General features: G+C 40.2%; 1 protein-coding gene and 1 pseudogene across 4 annotated transcripts in view; one reads left to right on the forward strand and one right to left on the reverse strand.

The window, feature by feature from the left end:
- The window catches only part of CBFA2T2 (CBFA2/RUNX1 partner transcriptional co-repressor 2), a 146,909-nt gene that overhangs the window by 6,340 nt on the left and 123,637 nt on the right, over positions 1-16,932 (forward strand). For 2 of the 4 annotated variants that reach the window (XM_049100532.1, XM_035705921.2), the window contains exon 2: positions 10,814-11,005. The exons of the other annotated variants lie outside the window; for them this stretch is intronic. The gene's annotated coding sequence lies outside the window, so the exon portion shown is untranslated. The remainder of the gene's footprint in view (positions 1-10,813; positions 11,006-16,932) is intronic. 4 annotated transcript variants of the gene reach the window in all.
- On the reverse strand, positions 720-8,313 carry LOC118352293 (40S ribosomal protein S20-like; annotated as a pseudogene).

A 16,932-nucleotide genomic window follows, 5' to 3' on the forward strand; every position in this document is an offset into this window, starting at 1 on the left:
ATAGCTCTTATTTAAAATGTGTTAAAAAATAATAATAAAATAAAATGTGTTGACTGGGACAGCCTGGGTGGCATGCTGCCTTCAGCCCAAAGCGTGATCCTGGAGACCCCGGGGTCGAGTCCCATGTCGGGCTTCCTGCATGGAGCCTGCTCCTCCCTCTGCCTATGTCTCTGCCTCTCTCTCTCTCTGTCATGAATAAATAAATAAAATCTTTAAAAAAAAATAAAATAAAAAATAAAAAAATGTGTTGACTGGGGCATCTGGTTGGCTTGGTTAGTGGAGCATGCGATTCTTGATCTCAGAGTTGTAGGCTGGAGTCCCACGTTGGGTGTAGAGATTAATTAATTAGTTAATTTATTTTAATTTTTTTAGTTAATTTATTTTGGTAGAGAGTAATTAAAACAATTTTTTTGAAAGATTTATTTATTTATTCATGAGACAGAGAAGCAGAGACACAGGCAGAGAGAGAAGCAGGCTCCCCACTGGGAACCCCATGGGAGCTCATGTAGGACTCCATCCAGGATCCCAGGATCATGCCCTGAGCCAAAGGCAGCCGCTCAATCGCCCAGTTACCCAGGTGTCCCCGAAAAGATCATTTAAAAGATAGTATACAAGAAATGAATGCAGTACTAGGATCAAAATGAGTTAATTCACTAAATTCATACCTCTTCCAGGATAAAGAAAAAAATGAGAGGAAAGAGCTGTGGAAAAAAGATTTCTCACTTGCTAGTTTTATCCTCATTCCTTAAAGTATAGTTTTGAACCTAATAGTATAGAAAACAGTCACTGAATTATAAAGATTTACTTCAAATTTATGAAAGCTTGAAGGCTTAATGAGGGACAGTATCTCCCTGGTTATTGTTTTTGCTTTGGTAAGATTACCAAGAAGAGAGGCCTTATTATTATCCCTGTACTGACTGGCCCCATGTGCAATATGAGCTAGTATATGTACAAGTGACAGGTCCTGTCTCTGGGTTTTATTATGGCTGGTTAAGTAGCTTTTTGCCTTCATCTCTGGTTTCTGTCTCTAGCTCCTTGAAGGCCTTGAGGCTATCTGAAATTATAGAGGCTGGGGTACCATAAATTAAACTTGTGAAATGAGTCCATTGCAGATATGTCAAGTGAGCTGGACTTTTAAGTCCAGTCAAATTCTTTAAAAAGAGGGTCTTTGCTAGGTTTTCTGAAGGGTGTTTTTCATATATGTCATTTTATGTAATTCTTGGAACAACCTCGGGAGGGAGTTAGCATCTCTGTTTTACAGATGAGGAAGTAAGGCTCAGAGAACTTACATAAATTGCCCAAGGTCACACAGTTAAATCAGTAGCAGATGCACTATTCAAACTTAGTTCAATCCTCGTGTTGAGTTCACTCATTTTACATTGAGACTTGAGTCTAAAACCCACTGTTTTTTACTAACCCACTGTTCCTTTTTACTGACTGGAGGTTTTTAGACACGTATTCCTTGGATCCCCGTATTCCCTGAAGATACGTGATTTCCTGTCATCTATCTTCAGCAACTGTCTTGCCCTAACATCTTCTCTTATTAAAAAAAAGTCCTAGGAATTGGAATATCATCTAGAGAACACTACTATACTAGGTCTTGATATTGTTCTGAGGTATCCTGAATTAGCCTTAGAGATGAATTTTTTAAAAAAGGCAACAGGAATTCTCAGCATCCTTTACCAATTTATCCCATATGTTTCCTGATCTTAGCAGTGAAAACAGATGACGGCAGTGAACATCAAAAGCCCCAAAAATGTCCATATTAATTTTGCATGGCCCCATGAGGAGCTGTCAAATATGGATCATCCAACATAGTATATGGACTTACACAGTGAACCTTTAGTTTGGAATGTGGCTCTTTAAGATTTGGTTCTACTCTTCTATTTTGTATTGCCATAATTCAATGCAGAAATCAAAGTATAATTTAGAATAACCCAGAGCTAGGTATCCTTCTGTCTGGATTTATAGCTTTGGAGTTGGCTAGACCTTTCAATTAAATTAGCTGATGGCGACAAATATGTAATCTGACCTCCCCAGCAGCTCAACTGCAATGTTAATACCAGGCATAGCACAGCTCCCTTGACACACTACTTTGACCTTTTCCTCTCTTACAAATGTTTACCTTATTCCTTTGTTAACTTAGCCATCTCCATGCAGAGTTCATGCCTGCTTTTAATTTTTCAAAGACACATGAGAACAGACATTGGATGGCACAGATTTATTCACTTTTACCTTATATCCCTAGAACTACACTAATCATACAGTTTTCTGTAATTCCTATGTATTTTTTATTTTTATTTATTTATTTATTTTTAAATATAGCAGACAACTTTCTGCCCTGAAATGACTTAGAGTTATCTTTTTTTTTTAATTTTTATTTATTTATGATAGTCACAGAGAGAGAGAGAGAGAGAGAGAGAGAGAGAGAGAGAGAGAGGCAGAGACATAGGCAGAGGGAGAAGCAGGCTCCATGCACCGGGAGCCCGACGTGGGATTCGATCCCAGGTCTCCAGGATCGTGCCCTGAGCCAAAGGCAGGCGCTAAACCGCTGCACCACCCAGGGATCCCCTCCTATGTTTTTTTTTTTTTTTTCCCTCCTATGTATTTTTAAAGCTAGTTTTTACACTCTTCTTACCACTACCTGCTCCGTGCCTCTCCTCTCTATAAAATCTAAAATACTAGTGACATTTTTCTTTACCAAAAATGTGGCAAGGCTTTTTGGTCCTTAATATTGAGGAAGTGATTATATCTTTGATTTTATTTCCCTCTAGAGAATTGGAGCCAACCTTGAAGGGAGTAAAGGCAGGCATAAAGCAAGTCCTCTTTATGACTGAGAGTAAAGGTAGAGGTGGTTTAGGAGAAGGAAGTTCTAAGTGGTAAGGAGGTAGGGGAAGAGGTGTGATGTTGGTTTTAGTTTCTCCAGCATTCATTCTCCAGCCGCTTAGGGTCAGCAGCTCCAGTTTTTGTATGCTTCACCTTAATTTTCCCTTGGTTGGTTGGTCTGGATAAGTGGTTTTTGTTTCTTTTCTTTTTTTTTTTTTTTTTTTTTTAGATTTTATTCATTTATTCATGAGAGACACAGAGAAAAGCAGAGACATAGGCAAAGGGAGAGGGAGAAGCAGGCTCTCCTCAGGGAGCTGGATGTGGGACTTGATCCCTGAACTTCAGGATCACCCCAGCTAGCCAGGTGCCTCTCTGGCTAAGTGGTTTTATCTATACCCTTAACCTCTTCTTAAGTTTGCTACATGATACTATAAGGTGCTTTAGAAAAACACAAACATATACAAGGATGGTGATTTGCATTATAAAAAACTTTTTGTACTCTTTTTAAGTTTGTACTTTGCCACAATTTTATTTTATTTATTTATTTATTTTATTTTTTATTTTTTAAGATTTTATTTATTTATTCATGAGACACACACACACACACACACACACACACACAGAGAGGCAGAGACACAGGCAGAGGGAGAAGCAGGTTCCATGCAGGGAGCCCGACACAGGACTCAATCCCGGATCTCCAGGATAGCACCCTGGGCTGAAGGCAGCCCTAAACCGCTGAGCCACTGGGGCTGCCCCACAATTTTAAACTTAAGAAAAAGTTGCAAAACTGGGTCGCCTGGGTGGCTCAGCGATTGAGCACCTGCTTTCGGCCCAGAGCATGATCCTGGAGTTGGGGGATCCAGTCCTACATCAAGATTCCTGCATGGAGCCTCCTTCTCTCTCTGCCTATATCTCTGCCTCTCTCTGTCTGTCTCTTGTGAATAAATAAATAAAATCTTTGGAAAAAAAAAGAAAAAGTTGCAAGACTAGTATTAAAATTCCTGTTTGTTCTTTACCTTAATTCCTCAGATGTCAACACTTTACTATTTTTCTGTTTCTGTTTTTACTGTGTATTATTACTTTTCTTAACCCTTTTAGTGTAAGTTACAGCTGTGATAACTCTTTACCCTAAATAATATAATGTATATTTACTATAAACTAGGCCATTCTCTTATATAACCACAATATACTTATCAAAATCTAGAAATACTCTTGATATAATAGTATTATCTAATAATAGTATTTGAATTTTGCCATTTATCCCAATAATGTTATTTATAGGAAAAAAAATTTTTTTTCTAGTCTAGGATCCAATCCAGGATATATATCATATTTAGTTTTCTTGTCTCTATAGTCTCCTTCAATTTGGAAGAATCCTTTGGTCTTATCTTTTGTGACCTTGAGTCTTTTTAACAATGTAGGCCTTTTTTTTTTTTTTTTTTGGTAGAATGTCCCTCAATTTGAATTTGTTTTCCTTATGAATAAATTCAGATTTTACATATTGGCAGGAGTATCACAAAGGGAAATTAGATCCTTCTCAGTGCACCATATCAGGAGGCACATGATGTTCATTTGCCCAGGACTGTTGATGTTTGATCACTTGCTTAAGACATTGTCTGCTTGGTTTCTCCACTATAGAGTTAATATTTTTTCCTTTTTAATGAGTAAGAATTAATGTGGGAAGATACTGAATTTATATAAATATCTTGTTATCAAACTTTGCTTGGTTTCTCCACTATAGAGTTAATTTCCTTTTTAATGAGTAAGAATTAATGTGGGGGGGGGGAGATACTGAGTTTATATAAATATCTTGTTATCAAACTTTTGCCTACTAGTTTTAGCATCTATTTTGATAATGCTTGCCTGAGTCAATTTTTACTATGATATTTGGACTATGATTTTCTATTTCTATTAGTTCTTTATTTACTAGTTAATATTCTATTACAGAGCATTTCCTTAACCATATTTATTTACATATATTAATGTGGGTTCTTATTTTAGTAGGTTATAGTCTGTTATTTATTGTGTATGTTATTTATTTATTTATTTATTTATTTATTTATTTTTAAAGATTTTATTTATTCATAGAGAGAGAGAGAGAGAGAGAGGCGGATACAGGCAGAGGGAGAAGCAGGCTCCATGCAGGGAGCCTGACATGGAACTCGATCCCGGGTCAGCAGGATCACGCCCTGGGCCAAAGGCAGGTGCCAAACCTTCTCAGCCACCCAGGGAATCCCAGATTTATTTATTTTTATTTTATTTTTTTTTAAGATTTATTTATTATTATTTTTTAAGATTTTATTTATTCATGAGAGACAGAGAGAGAGAGGCAGAGACACATTCAGAGGGAGAGGCAGACTCCATGCAGGGAGCCTGACTCAGAACTCGATTCCGGGACCTCAGGATCAGGCCCTGGGCTGAAGGCAGGCACCAAAACAAACCTCTGAGCCACCCAGGGATCCCCCTTATTTATTATTTTTAAAACATTATTTGAGAGCTATCAAGCAAGCTAGCATGAGCTGGGGGAGGGGCATAGAGAGAGGGAGAAGCAGACTCCTCGCTGCTCACAGGGCCCCATGTGGGGCTCAATCGCAGGACCCTGAGATCATGACCTGAACTGAAGTCAGATGCTTAACCAACTGAGCCATCCAGTGCCCCTGCCACCCCTTTTCTCATATATTCATTCATTCATTATGAGAGACAGAGACTCAAGAGACCTAGGCAGAGGGGGAAGTGGCTCTCTGTGGTGAACCCGATGTGGGGCTTGATCCCAGGACCAGGACCCGAGCCAAAGGCAGAAGCTCAACCACTGAGCTACCCAGGTGCCCCCCCTTATTTTTCTTAATATTTATTATCTTCCCTTTCTACCTGAGCCTTGAAATCAGCCATTTCTCCAAGATGTTCTCATAATTCTTGTTAATGGAGATTATTTTGAAATTTTTTTTTAAATTTTTATTTATTTATGATAGTCACAGAGAGAGAGAGAGAGAGAGAGAGAGAGAGAGGCAGAGGGAGAAGCAGGCTCCATGCACCGGGAGCCCGACGTGGGATTTGATCCCGGGTCTCCAGGATCGCGCCCTGGGCCAAAGGCAGGCGCCAAACCGCTGCACCACCCAGGGATCCCTATTTTGAAATCAATATCTAGGTGTTGTGTGTGCTCATTGCTAAATCATTGCTTCTAGATTGTTTTAATGGACAGAGCTAGGAAATGGATACATATACATATATTTACATATACACACACATCTAACTTTTTTCTACTTGTATCTGTATATAATAGATACCATGAGTATACTAATGTTTCCACCCCAAAAGTTAATTTAGCCTTTCTCCTTTTTGTTTGTAAAACCCTTCCCTTGCCAAGGGGTAGTAAGCCTGACTCATATAATGCACAAATTACTTACTTCCTAGGGTACTCAGAAAATAGCTCCAGAATTGTTAATTTCTGGGGAATAGCAACTAAGTGGAATTCAGTTGGTAAACCTGTTTGTGTCTAGGTTGTATGTTGTCTTTAGTCTGTGAGGGTATGTGGTCAATGTATTGTGTTTAAAAGTTACTTTTTGTAGCTCAATCATTTAAATGCAATTCAACTTAAGAGAATGTGATGTATACTTTAAGGAACAAATTTATCATATAAAGCCAGACATGGGTGAAAAAACAACTCCTGTATGGTTTCATTGTTTTCTTGGTGCTTCTATCTTGGTAAAATTTCAAAAGAACTTGAAATTCTTAATTTCAGGGACACCTGGGTGGTGCAGTGGTTGAGCGTCTGCCTTTGGCTCAGGGTGTGATGATGAAGTTTTGGGATGGAGTCCCACATTGGGCTCCTGCAAGGATTCTGCTTTTCCCTCTGCCTATGTCTCTGCCTTCTAGGTCTCTCATGAATAAATAAAATCTTAAAAAGAAGGGCAGACATAGTTAAAAAAAAAAAAAAAAAGAAATTCTTAATTTCAAGTACATCTCAGTATTTTTGTTCACCTTTTGAGAGGACATTTGATTGACTCTCAGCCATTGAAGTTATCTTCCTTACTCCAGAAATAGTTTTTATTTCTTTCAGATGAATAGTTTTGTTTTTTGTAAATACTTTTATTTATTTATATATGTAGGTGGTAAGGCTTTTCTTTTTTTTTTAAGAGTGAGCATGTGCAAGCAAGGTTGGTGGGGTGGAGGGAGAGGAGTGAGACATGGAGCTCGATCTGGTGACATGAGCCAAAACCAGGAGTTGGATACTTGCCTAAATGAGCCATCCAGGTGCCCTTCAGATGAATAGCTTTCAAATTCTTTCTTTCTTTCTTTCTTTCTTTCTTTCTTTCTTTCTTTCTTTCTTTCTTTCTTTCTTTCTTTCTTTCCTTCCTTCCTTCCTTCCTTCCTTCCTTCCTTCCTTCCTTCCTTCCTTCCTTCCTTCCTTCCTTCCTTCTTCCTTCCTTTCTTTCTTTCTTTCTTTCTTTCTTTCTTTCTTTCTCAGACAATTTATTAAGAAAGGTTGATTTAAGCATCTGTGATTGGGATGCCTGGATGGCTCAGCGGTTGAGCGTCTGCCTTCAGCTCAGGGTGTGATCCTGGGATTCGGGATCAAGTCCCACATCTGGCTCCCTTCGAGGAGCCTGCTTCTCCCTCTGCCTGTGTCTCTGCCTCTCTCTCTTTGTCTCTCATAATAAATCTTTTTTAAAAAGTCTTAAAAAAAAAAGCATCTGTGATGGTGACTTCAACCTCAACTCCAGACTCAATTCTGATGGAGGTAGTCTGCTTAACAATCTCAGGACTGTGCAGATCAAGGAGTCACTTGTGGGTCCTCATCTGAAAATGATCCAGTCTTAGAACCTTCACCACAAGGAGTCTTTCTTGTAGTGATTCTCAGAGTCTTAGTAGGCGTCCATACTGGTCCTTTCACTTTGAGATTCTTTTCCTTTGCACCTCTCATCAGGTTAGCGCATACCTTTTCCAAAGATTTTACATGCGCTCCTGGTTAGAGTAATTCTAATTTGGTGAATCGCCACCTCTAGTTCCATGGGTGTCTTCCTGGTCTCTTTATTGTTTTTATTTATTTATTTTTAAAGGTCTTATTTATTCATGAGAGACCCAGAGAGAGAGGCAGAGACATAGACATAGGGAGAAGCAGGCCCCCCACAGGGAGCCCCATGCTGGATTTGATTCCAGGATTCTGAGATCACAACCTGAGCCGAAGGCAGGTGCTCAACCACTGAGCCACCCAGGTGTCCCTAAATAAATACAGCTTAAAAAAAAGAAGTGTAGTAAGTGAAGACATAAGTGTTTATCCCTAGGCTTCCTTTCATCTCCAGCTCAGAAGCAGTGTAACATTGGGCTGTTCATATTTGGATTTTGAGTTTGTTTCATCTGTAAAATAAGGACAGCCTTATCTTTGTCTACCGAGAAGAGAATTGACTGAGGGACTATAAAAGCACGTATAAAACCACCATGTGTTCTTACATGCATGATTTTATAATCTCCATTTTTAGTTGGTTCCATAGCTGTTCATGAAAGCCAAGTTTGCAGGAAAAATGATTGTATAGGAATAAAGAAGAAGGAATGTAATACGAGACTGAACAGTAAAGTGGCCAGTACTACTATAATACACACAAAGACAGAGGGTCCCCCTTTATTCATATTTACTTTGTTTTATGTGAGTAATACATGAATCTAGTTTTAAAATTAAGCAGTATAGATACAGCCCTTTCCTAGTCTAGGGGAAGCCATTTATTTAACCACTATATCGTGGTGCTCTTAGATAGATGCAGGGACTGTACTAAATGCCATGGGGCTGCCAAGGAGAGAAAGATTCAGTCCCTGTCCTCAGAGATCTTCAGCTTATATTTTCTTCTGTGTCCTAACACTTTGTCCAATGAAAGCCTTGAAAACTGGGTTTTAAGTAAATATGGATGGTAATGCCATCATTTTTCCCTGAAATGTTGATTCTGTTGGAGAGAGTTGTGTTGGGAAACAGTAAAGCAAAGATTCTAGCTCAATCAGTGGAGGTAGAGAATTTTTCAGGAAGAAAGTGGAATGCCAAAACATGCCTCAGCTGCTGAGCACCTAGCTACAGCTGTGGATATAACACTTGGCTTGCTGTGAACTTTCTATGAGTCTTTAAATAGTCCATGCTAGTTTTTTTTGTTGTTGTTGTTTTGTTTTTTTTTAAAGATTTTATTTATTTGAGAATGAGAGCATGAGCTGGCAGTGGGGGAAGGTCAGGAAGAGGGAGAAGCAGACTCTCAGCAGAGAGCCTGATGCAGGGCTTGATCCTGGAGTGCGACTTGAGCTGAATGCAGACCTTTAGTTAACTGAACCACCCACATTCCCCACCCACCCCATGCTAGTTTTGTGGCTGAGGAATGATGGAATGAGGAATGATGTGATAAATCAGTCTCCCTAAAAACCATAGTTATTAAATAGTAACTTGAGATCCTAAAATCAACTCCTGATTGTCCTATTTTTGTACATTATTTTAGTTTACTTGCCAGTTTGGTCTCTTGGTTCTCTTTACTCTGATAGTTGAGTTCAATAAATCATTTATTTGAAGAGTCTAATATTTATTTTCTCCTAGAAAGACAGACACAGTTAATGATACAAGAAGGTGGACCAGGGCCACCTAAGTGGCTCAGTCAGTTGGGCATCCAACTTGAGTCAGTTCAGTTGTTGATGTCTGGGTTGTGAGTTCAAGCTCTGAGTTGGGCTCCACACTGGGTGTGGAGCCTACTTTTTAAAAAAGGAGTAAATTATTACAGTAGCTAAAGGTCATTGATTTTCTAAGATACTCTTGATTTCTTTCTTTTTTTTTTTTTTTTAAGATTTTATTTATTTATTTAGGAGAGAGGCAGAGACACAGGCAGAGGGAGAATCAGGCTCCATGCAGGAAGCCTGATGTGGGAGTCGATCCTGAGACTCTGGGATCATGCTCTGAGCCAAAGGCAGATACTCAACCACTGAGCTACCCAGGCGTCCCAGTTTTTTCTTTTCCAACATCTTTTTAGAAAATTAATTTTTGGACTGGCAATGTATTTACATAATCCATTTATTTTTATTTATTTATTTTTTAAAAATTTTATTCATGAGAGACACATAGAGAGGGGCAGAGACACAGGGAGAGGGAGAAGCAGGCTCCATGTAGGAAGCCTGATGTGGGACTTGATCTCAGGACTCTGGAATCACGTCCAGAGCCAAAGGTGGATGCAAAACTGCTGAACCACCCAGGCATCCCTGCATTGTGTTTTATTGTATGGGTGCACCATACTTTTTTTCCCCTATAGTCCATTATGGATGGACATCTAGATGCCAGTCTTTCTGTTAGAAACAAAGCTGCATAATTTTGTTAAAAATGTCATTTCATAAATCTGTGGAATTAAATTCCTAGAAGTAGAATTGCCGGGGAGGGAGAATACACTTTGTGTAATTTTTTAAAAGATTTTATTTATTTGAGCGAGAGAGGGACCACAAGCAAGTATTAGCTGGGGGGGGGGAGGGGAGAGGCAGAGGGAGAAGCAGACTACCCACTGAGCAGAGAGCCCAATGCAGAACTGGATCCCAGGATGCTGGGATCATGACCTGAGCTGAAGGCAGCTGCTTAACTGAGCCACCCAGGGGCCCCTACACTTTGTATAATTTTGATAGATGTTACTACGTTAATCTCTGGAGATAGTATATCAGTTTTGTACTCTTACCAGCAAAGCATGCAACCCAAGTAAAGAAGGGGTAGGAGATGGGGGATGTTAAGATTGGATCAGGTTTGGAGGTACTAAAAGCAGTTATGTTACTGGAGTATAATGTACGAGGGGAAGAATGGCAGGAGATAAGATTAGAGAAGCAGGCAGGGGTCAGGGATTTATTTTTATGCTTGGACTTTATTCTATAGCTAATAGAAAAAGAAAGGAAGAGGGAATGACATAGTTAAGATTGTGTTCTAGAGTTTTCTGGTGGTCAAATGAAGATGGATTTTTTTTTTTTTTTTTTTTTTTATTCATGAGAGACACAGAGAGAGAGAGTGAGAGGCAGAGACACAGGCAGAAGGAGAAGCAGGCTCCATGCAGAGAACCCGATGTGGGACTTGATCCCGGAACTCCAGGACCATGCCCTGGGCCGAAGGCAGGCACTAAACAGCTGAGCAACCCAGGGATCCCTGAAGATGGATTTGAAGGGGCAAGACAGGAAGCAGCAACATAATTAGGTAAATGCAGTAGCCTTTTTGTCAGACCTTGCATCTCTATTTTGTGTGTGTGTGTGTGTGTGTGTGTGTGTTTAAGGATTTTATTTATTTATTCACGAGAGACACAGAGAGAGAGGCAGAGGCAAGACACAGGCAGAGGGAGAAGCAGGCTCCATTCAGGGAGCCCGATGCGGGACTCCATCCTGGGTCTCTAGGATCACGCCCTGGGCTGAAGGTAGACACTTAAACGCTGAGCCACAGGTATCCCACGATTTAGTGTTTGGAAAGGGATACATTATGCAAAGGGAGGCAGAGGAGATAAATTTAGAAGAGAAAGAAGGTATATCATTGAAGGTAGCAAGAAAGGCTTTGCTAAATATTCAGCTATATTTTGATGGATGAGTAGATCTTAGATTGGTAGATAGGAGAAATGGGATAAAGGAAATAATTTGAGGTTCTGAGAAGTGGAGTAAGCCAAGAGTAGGCAAACTTTCTATGAAGGGTCTAATAAAAATGTTGGCTTTGTGGGATACATGGTCTCTGTCATATGTCTTCCTCCATTTATTTATTTGTTTGTTTGTTTATTTATTTATTTATTTATAATTAAACAAAAAAAAAGATTTATTGATTTGAGAGAGAGCCCAGTGGCAGGGTTGGGGGATAAGGGAGAGGGAGAGGCAGACTCCCCATTGAGCAGGGAGCCCAATGTGGGGCTCCATCCCAGCACCCTGGGATCATGATTGGAGCGGAAGGCAGTCACTTAACTGACTGAGCCATCCAGGCGCCCCCTCCCCTCCCTTTTTTAATGTAAAAATTGTTAGCCACAGCCTTTACAGAAGCAGACTCTGGGCAGGGTTTGAAAGGGGTGAGGTGGGAGATGACTTCAGTTGCCAACTCTTAGAATAAGCAAAGGCATCCAAAGTGGAAGGTGCAAGATAAACTTAGTAAAACCAGGAGTGAAGGCAGTTTGAGGCAGAGCTATGGAAAACTTTGAATGTTAGGCTAAAAATTTGTCCCCAAGGTAGGGGCATTGAAGAGTCACCTGTATATTGACATTGATGGTGATGACATCTTGCCTGGTACTGTAAAATTACTATATTAACAGCTATAGAAAGTCTGGCTAGAGGGTTCCTGGGTGGCTCAGTTGACTAAGCATATGCTTTTGGCTCAGGTCATTGGTTCCATCAGGGTCCGGGGATTGAGCCCCATGTCAGGCTCCCTCTTCCTCTGTATGCACTTTTTCTCAAATAAATAAAACATTTTTTTCTTTTCAAATATTTTATTTATTTATTTGAGAGAGAGAGATGGTGAGAGAGAGCATGACCAGAAGGGAGGAGCAGAGGCAGAGGGAGAAGCGGACTTCCTGCTGAACAGGGAGCCTGACATGGGGTTCAACCTCAGGACCTCAGGACCATGACCCAAGCTGAAGGCAGATGCCTAACCAACTGAGCCACCCAAGCACCCCCCAGAATAAAATCTTTAAAGAAAAAAAATCTGAAAAAAAAAAAAAAAAAAAAGAAAAAAAATCTGACTGAGAGAATTGCCTTGTGTAGATGGTCACACTGCATGTTAGTGCTGCTGACATATTGCCATTACCATGAAATACTGAGGTGTAATCTACTCACTAGGATGTTGAGTGTTTCAGTGAGTGTTTAACTCAAAGAATCAAGGAGACATGCTTGGCTAGTTCAGTCGGTAGAGCATGTGATGCTTGATCTCAGGGCTGTGGTTCAAGCCCCACATTGAGGAGTAGAGATTCCTTTAAAAAAATGAAAAGAACCAAGGGAGTAGAAGAATAGGGTAGCTTATAGGTAGTTGCTCACAATTTTTTTTTTTTAAGATTTTATTTATTTATTCATGAAAGACACAGAGAGAGGCAGAGATACAGGCAGAGAGAGAATCAGGCTACAGGCAGATAGAGAATCCGGCTCCATGCAGGGAGCCTGATGTGGGACTCGATCCTGGGACTCCAGGATCAGCCCTGGGCCAAAGGCAGGCACTCAACTGCTGAGCCACCCAGGTGTCCCTTGCTCACAATTTTTTATTCTCCTAGTTTTGAAGAATTAGAAATAAGTATACAACAGTTCAGCTGATTGTTTCATTAAATAGCTTCCCCAGCTCTTAGCTTTCTGTGTTTTAAGCCTCTGGTTCTAGATGACTGGAAAACTGGTTTTCCTCTGGGGTGAGAGGATGGGTGGATTGGTGGTGTGTGATCAGATTTACCTTGGAGAGTGGGCACCTGGGTGGCTCAGTCAGTTGAATGTCTGCCTTTGGCTCAGGTCATGATCCCAGGGTCCTGGGATCGAGTACTGCATCGGGCTCCCTGTACAGCATGGAGCTTGCTTCTCCCTCTCCCTCTGCCATTCCCTCTGCTTGTGCTCTTTCTACTTCTGTGTGTCAGATATATAAATATAATCTTTCAATTAGCAATAATCGCGCCTCGGATAAATCTCATTGGCTATAAGCGCAAAGCTTAAATAAATAAAATCTTAAAAAAAAAAAAAAAGGATGCTTGGGTGGCTCAGCGGTTGAGTGTCTGCCTTCAGCTCAGGGCGTGATCCTGGGATCCAGGATCAAGTCCCGCATTGGGCTCCCTGCATGGAGCCTGCTTCTCCCTCTGCCTATGTCTCTGCCTCCCTCTGTGTCTCTCATAAATAAATACATAAATCTTAAAAAAAAAAAAAGGAATTACCTTGGTGAGTTATTAGAATATCAATGTGCCATCCATATTGTGATAAAATTCTGTGAGAGGATGTCTCATATGTTTTTGGAAATAGCCGCCCTGGTGACTCTCTACCATATCTTCCTGGTTAACAGCCATTGTTTTTTTTGTTTTTGTTTTTGTTTTTTTAACAGCCATTGTTTAAACAATTTCTGTCCTTTCTTTACTGCCAGCACCTACCAGTGCTGCTGGTAGGATTATACTCCTAGAAGACAATTTCTTTTCTAGCATGAAGGAAAAGTTGAGATGTAACTTGGTATCCCATAAAGACTTATGACTTATAGTGCATCTTTTGACAGCAAACATATCTAACTCATATTGTCAACTTGTTTTTCCTCAGAAACTCTGGCCTTATATTATTTTCAATTGTTGATAATAAGCTTTGTGCTTGTATTAATAGAAGTCAGCTTTCTTCTCATTTTTATGAAACTACCTTTTACCAGCACAAAAACACAGTGATTGAATACTCTGCCTCTGATTGAATAGTTGCCTGTGTCCTTGAACTCATTTTGAGCACCTGTTATGTCCACCTAGTGGACACACAGATATTTTGAGAAGGAATGCTCTAAATACAGGAAAGGCAAAAGAAAAGGATCTTTGAGGTCCTTCTCATTCCACAGTCTCTGGTTCCATGAATTAAGACAATAAATCTTCAGACCAGATAACATTGTACATGGTATCTAACAACCTTTAGCAATTGCTTATTTGTTTGTTTTGGTGGTTGCAAGTGAATAAGATAACTGCAGATTATAGGACATGCAAAGTTTGGAGACAGCAATTAAGTCAAATTTAGTTTATCAGGGCAGCCCCGGTGGCGCAGCGGTTTAGCGGTTTAGTGCCGCCTGCAGCCCGGGGTGTGATCCTGGAGACCCAGGATTGAGTCCCACATCGGGCTCCTTGCATGGAGCCTGCTTCTCCCTCTGCCTGCCTCTCTCTCTCTCTCTCTGTCTCTCTCTCTCTGTGGGTGTGTGTCTCTCATGAATAAATAAATAAAATCTTTAAAAAACAATGACTGATAAACTAAATTTTTTAAATATATGTTTATATTTAGAGAGAGGGGCAGAGATGTAGGCAGAATGAGAAGCAGGCTCCCTCTAGGGAGTCCGATGCAGTACTCCATCCCGGATCCTGGGATCACACCCTTAGCTGAAGACAGATGCTCAACAGCTCAGCCACTGAGCCACCCAGGCGTCCCTATCAGTCATCTTTTCAAATTAAGGCTATTGTTTCCATTTTTTAAAAAAGATTTTATTTATTCATGAGAGACATGCAGAGAGAGAGAGAGAGAGGCAGAGATACAGGCAGAGGGAGAGGCAGTTCCATGCAGGGAGCCTGATATGGGACTCGATCCGGGGTCTCTAGGATTGTGCCCTGGGCTGAAGGCAGTGTTAAACCGCTGAGCCACCCGGGCTGGGCTGCCCGATTGTTTCCATTTTTAAAACAATTGAAATTCTCCCTTTTTTTGAGGATTTTTTTTTTTTTTTAAGTAATCTCTTAGACCCAATATAGAGCTTGAACTCACAACCCTGAGATGAAGAGTTGCACACTCTACCCACTCAGTCAGCCAGGCACCCTCCAATTCCATAATTTTTAAAGCACATGGTTATGGCAGTGAAAGCTGTAATATGCAGTAATCAAAGCTTTTTTTATATTCATAACTACCAATTTGGAAGTAAGTGTGACAGGATTATTTGGGTGGTTGATAGGGACTTATAAAACCAAGAGGGGTTTGTTTGTTTGTTTGTTTGTTTTAAGATTTTATTTATTTATTCATGAGAGAGAGAGGCAGAGACACAGACAGAGGGAGAAGCAGGTTCCATGCAGGGAGCCTGATGTGGGGCTCCATCCCAGGACTCCAGGATCATGCCCTGGGCCAAAGGCAGGCACCAAGCCACTGAGCCACCCAGGAATCCCCAAGAAGGGTTTATTTAAACTTCTATCAAAAATAAGAAATTGGTATCTCATTAGGGCTTAATTGGTTGACTTCAGCTTTTGAGCTTGGAGGCTGCTGAAGAGTTAATTTATTATGTGAGGGTTTAGCCCAGTGTAGAGCACAAACTTGCTTTAGGAAAAGAATCTCTTTGTGTATTTATTTGCCAGATTAATCCTGTTTACATGTGAACCCTTTTCTTGATTCCAGGGAAAACAGACAATCTATGCCAATTAAATATTAGAACATGACAGATTGATTTTGATTCCACAGATTAAAGAGGAAAAGAAAGCTTCAGGTTTTATTAAATTTACCCTGGATGATATTTTAAAAAAGAAACTTTTGTGGAAAGATCTGTCAGTAACAGATGAATAAATTTTTCTTATTTAAATAGGTTCTTGTATCTAGGTAGACAGTATGGTATAGTGAGAAAGCAGCTTTGGATTGGTTTTCTTAGCACCTGGATTCTAGTTTATAGGTGACTAGAAGATGTAGCTTTATAATCCACTTAATCATGGATTATATTTTAAATGAAAATATTTTTTTAATAAAAAATCATTTTTGCTATGGCTACTGATGAAGGATGTTTAAAAGATAAATGGGGTGCGTGGGTGACTCACTTGGTTGAGCCTTCAACTCTTGATATCTGCTCAGTTTATGATCTCATGTGGTGGGATAGAGCCCTGGTGGGGCTCCATCCTCAGCAGGGAGTCTGCTTCTCTCTTTCTCCCTCTGTCCCTCCTCCAGCTTGCACTGCTCTCTATCAAAAGTAAATGAATAAATCTTAAAAAAAAAAAAATCATAGGGGCGCCTGGGTGGCTCAGTCAGTGAGATGTGTGCCTTTGGCTCGGGTCATGACCCCGGGGTTCTGGGATCAAGCCCCACATTGGGCTTCTGCTCAGCAAGGAGCCTGCTTCTCCCTCTCCCTCTGCCTGCCACTCCTCCTGCTTGTACTCGCTCTCTCTGTCAAATAAATACATAAAATCTTAAAAAAAGATTAGTGAAATATTAGTTGCAATAACTGTTTAGAAGATAGCTTGACAGTGTTTCTCTTTTCCTGTAATTTTTGTCTATGCAAATTTTGTATTAAAAACCCCATAAATCATAAAGGTACAGCTCAGTGAATTTTCAATGATCATACTTATGTAACACCTATCCAGATCAAGAAATAGAATGGTTTTTTTTTTTGTTTTTTGTTTTTTTTTTAAGAAATAGAATGTTAACAGCAGCTACTTCAGACCTACCTCTCACCCACAAGTTGTTGTTCCCTTCTTCCCCAGGGTAACCAATATCCTG

The sequence above is a fragment of the Canis lupus genome, chromosome 24, assembly GCF_003254725.2.
Source record: "Canis lupus dingo isolate Sandy chromosome 24, ASM325472v2, whole genome shotgun sequence".
Taxonomy (NCBI): domain Eukaryota; kingdom Metazoa; phylum Chordata; class Mammalia; order Carnivora; family Canidae; genus Canis; species Canis lupus.